The sequence below is a fragment of the Arachis ipaensis genome, chromosome B9 (genome assembly GCF_059453495.1).
Source record: "Arachis ipaensis isolate K30076 ecotype BB chromosome B9, ASM5945349v1, whole genome shotgun sequence".
NCBI classification, from domain to species: Eukaryota; Viridiplantae; Streptophyta; class Magnoliopsida; order Fabales; family Fabaceae; genus Arachis; species Arachis ipaensis.
The window spans coordinates 140,669,651-140,674,043 of record NC_142444.1 but is presented as its reverse complement, the minus strand read 5'-3'; the positions used below and the strand labels follow the sequence as shown (position 1 = coordinate 140,674,043).

Sequence of the window (4,393 nt, the reverse complement as noted above, 5' to 3'; positions counted from 1 at the left end):
GTTGGCCCAATTCTCTTGGTGGTGTTGGGGGTCAAGGGGGGGATTAGTCGAAAAAATTCTGGGTGGGGCTGAAGAAGAAGCAGGTTTAGGGACAGATGGGTTCTCTTTAGAGACAGATTGGGCTTGTTGTAAGGTCAAAGAGATGCCTTTGAAATGGGCTGGCTGGGTCTTGGGCAGTGGGCTGGTTCGGGTTTTGGGCTGGGTAGGGTTAGCTTCGGATGACTAAGCCTTCTCTTGGTGGGTAGCATCTGAATTAATCACACCATGACGTTGTGGGGTTGCCTCTTTGTGTACCTCATCATTGAAAGATTCTTCTATTTGCAGCACAGCAAAATGAGATTGTTTCCCATTTCCACCCACATTCTGTCCTTTTTCTTGCACATTTCCACCTTTGCTGGTACCTTCTCCATGATTTGTGGATTTTTTGCCACGTGTATGTCTCTGCACTAACATCTAAGGGCCAAAATCCCCATCATTTTTTTCCTGGACTTTTTTGCCCTTGTCAATCTTGTCCTTTACATTTTTGTCCCTTTCTTCTACCTCTGAATTTCTTGTTGTGTTTTTGCCATTATCGTTTTGAGACTCTGAAGCATTCTTTTTCTTCTCAGGGCAGTTCTCCCTGTCATGGCTCACTCTCCTGCATGAAAAGCAAACTAGATGGAGCCCTTCATATTCAACTGCATGAGGTATACCGTTGATTAGGTATTGGGACACCAGAGGTTTGTCTAGTTCCACTTCCACACAAATTCTGGCAAACTTTCCCCTGGAGACCTCTGCAGTATTGCTATCCACTTTCAGTGTTCTTCCCACTATATTCCCAATTTTTTGTAGGATAGTCCTGTTGTAATATTCTATTGCTAGTCCTGGGAGCCTCACCCAGGCAGCAATCTTGTCAATGGACGCCGTAGTTGAATCAAAATCTGGTTTCCAAAACTGAACAGTCAAGTAGTGATCTAGAATCTTCCACGGTCCTTCTATAAGAGCGTAATCCAAATCCCCTGAATTGAAAAACCTTACTAGGAAGAAATCACCACCTAGGTCTATTACCTCAATGCTTCCTATTTTGGCCCACATAGTTTCCAAAAATCCTTTTCAGAGCCAAAAGAGAGATTTTTCTGCCAAGCAGTTTCACTATTAGGGAGTTCCACCATTCTTCCCTGATTTCTTTTTGCATACTCTCCCCTATAATCAGATTCAGCAAGCCATTAGGCATCTTTTTTATAGTAATCTCCTCATCATCTATATCTTCATTCTCATCATCTCTGTCCTCCTCTTCATTTACCTTTTCTGCTTCATCTTCCCTGTTGACTTCCGTACTGGGGTCTCCTTGTCGAGGGGCACTTTTTCCTGTCTTGACTATGTTGGCAAAAGAAGTCGACCATCCCTGTGTTCCCTTTTTCGATTCTTCCTCTGGAGGCGTTTCATCAACATGCATCACGGAATGTTCCCGTTCTTCTACCTCTTTATGACATTCCATCCAAGCCTCCACCCTCGGATGAATGCAAACAGATCCAGAAAATTCTTTACCTTCCCCATTTTTCTTTACTTTTTTTCCAAGCCCCTGTTGCAGATCTTGTTCGGCGTTAGGTTCTCTTCTTGGCTCATGGGACCGAGAGGCTCCACCTCTCACAAAGCCCCCTCTCATCGGCGGCCACACACGTTATAGTGAGGCAAAGACGGAAAAGTGTACGGAGAGAAAAAGCTTTCCTTTTTTCCACGAATCCAGATTGACAGTGCAGTTGGAAGAGCATTAATTGTAACATAAGTTATATTTGATTTAACAGTGACCAATGCTTTTTTCTTTTTGGGGTCTGGACAGTGACCAATTCATTATTGATATAAAAACTCATAACACCACAAACCAATACTTGAAAAGTAGGGAGAAAAATTGGTCCCTACCCACAACAATAACAAAGTGGATCTTAATTGAATAACCAAAATGAGCATAATGGTCATGCCATAACAAAATTACAAAAGTTTTATATCACATGGGCTAACTAAAGCCCACTATAACCATGAATTTGGATCGAATTCTAATTAAAGAAACCTAAATCTAAACCAAATATTTTCTTAGCTTGTGTATTTGCACCGTAGGCCTAGACGAAGTGACAATTATATTGTCTCTTAACCAAGCTGCACCAAATTGCAGAATACGAATGGCATATCTATATGTCTCTTGTAAGCTGCACTCGGATTCAAATTCCAACTGAGATTGGATGTTGTTTAAAGAATTTATAATACATGTATGTGAGTGTAATGACAAAAAAAAAAAACTTATGATGAAGAAAAAATAAAAAATAAATGAAGATTTATTCTTATAAATAGTTAAGTATTTATCTAAAAAAAGATGTTATTTTATTTTTATTAATTTTTAAAGTAAATTATATACTTTTTATTCTTTTCATACAAAATCTTCTTTACCATAAAATTATTCTTTCAAAAATATATAGGAATAAAAAACAAGCCTTTTTCTCGTTAAAAGAAAAAAAAACCTTTGGTTTTAAGAAGAAATCAAATGGAAGAAATTAAGAAAATGAACGGTAGTATCTGGATGATAATGTAGATTTTCTTCTTGCCCTACTATTCCTATCAGCCCATAATATGAAAGAGGAGATAAAAAGTTAAAAACATCAAGGTAGTTCATGTCAATAAATAAAGAAAAAAAAAACAAAAGAAAAACCAATAAACCACCTTAGCTTATTGGCTACAAAACTACATAAATGATGGGGTAATTAACAACCAAACAACTTATATATTTAACTCTACGAAAGTTGTTCAATAAACTAATTTTTAAGGACCAAGATAGAGGGGAAAAAAGGTTGGAAAAACCAAAACAATGATCTTTATTTACCGTATATAAAATATGGCTTATTCCGGTATTTTTGTGTATTTTTGGAGACGATGATAATGGTTATTGACGTGGCAGAAATTGGCCGATTAAGAAATTAATGTAAGAAATACGTTGCAAATACAGTTCTTAACCAGTAAAAATCTGCTTGTCAATTTAGAAAAGAGTTATCACAGATTTAAGAATAAGATTACTGGGAGTATGAGTCCTAGGTCGTCTCCCAACGAGTTGACAAAAGAGTGCAGCTTATTGGTTAGAGGTTTTCCCAGAAATTTTGAGTTTGAGAACAAAGAAATAAATAATAGTAAAATTAAGCAATGTAAAAATTAACGAGAGAAATTATATAATCCTTATTAAAAGCCTTGACCGGGAGAAGATTAATTGGAATTTCTATCCTTGTTGGATTTTTCCAAGTGCAATCCTAACAGGTTGTTGTCTTACTTGGTCATCCCTTAATAAATAAGGAAAAGTCAAGTAACTAACCAACAAACTATATCCTCAGGTCCTAATCCTCTCCTAAGGAAGGATGAGAGTCAGAGATTAGAGTTGTCAGTCATCAACTATCCATTAGGATTAACACTTGAGTATTCCAACTCAAGGTTCTCCTTTTAATCAACTCCCAATCAAGTTGGGGAACTACTCCATTATCATGAATATAAACTTTACAGAGTTAAAAAGGAAATAAAAGGAAAACATGATAGACAATAATTAAAGATCAAATAAAAATAAAAATGGTTCTTGTATTAAATCCCAAAATGCAACATACTTATCCAAACAGGGTTAATGGGCAGTAAAAAGTAAAGGAATAAGAAAACAAACTAGAGTAATGAAACTTCCACGGAGGTAATGAGTCTTCTCAGTATCCAAAAGCAAAAGCATGAAACTCTAAAACTATGAATATGAAGAACCCTAGAGGAAGGAGTAGAATTCTCTCTAAAATTCCCGACTAAACTCAAACTATCCGTAATGAGAATGTGTGTTGAGTCTCTGCATGTTCTCTTGCTTTAGTCTGTGTTTCTGGGCCGAAAACTGGGTCAAAATACGGCCCGAAATCGCCCCCAGCGTTTTCTGTTAATTCTACAGATCACGCATGTCACGCGTACGCGTCAGTCACGCGTTCGCGTCGCTGGTCATTTTGGCGTATCACGCGTTCGCGTCAAGCACGCGCTCGCGTCATATTACAGAACTCCAATCCACGCGTACGTGTCAGGCACGCGCACGCGTCACTGCAATTTTCTCCATGTCGCGCGCACGCGTGAGCCATGCATGCGCGTCGCTGCTCGCTGGTTATCTCCTTAGTTTCTTGTGTTCTTCCATTTTTGCAAGCTTCTTCTCCATCCTCTAAGTCATTCCTGCCCTATAAAGCCTGAAACACTTAACACACGGATCACGACATCTAATGGTATAAAGGAGTGTTAAAATACACAAATTAAAGATTCTAGGAAGCAAGTTTTCAATCATAGATCAAGACTAGGAAGGAGTTATAAAGCCATGCAAATCATATGAATAAGTGGGTAAAGACTTGATAAAAACCACTCAATTAAA

At 38.0% G+C, this 4,393-nt stretch overlaps 1 pseudogene; it reads right to left on the bottom strand.

Moving 5' to 3' along the window:
* Positions 1-453: 453 nt before the first annotated feature.
* Positions 454-1,645, bottom strand: LOC148546578 (uncharacterized; annotated as a pseudogene).
* Positions 1,646-4,393: the final 2,748 nt, after the last annotated feature.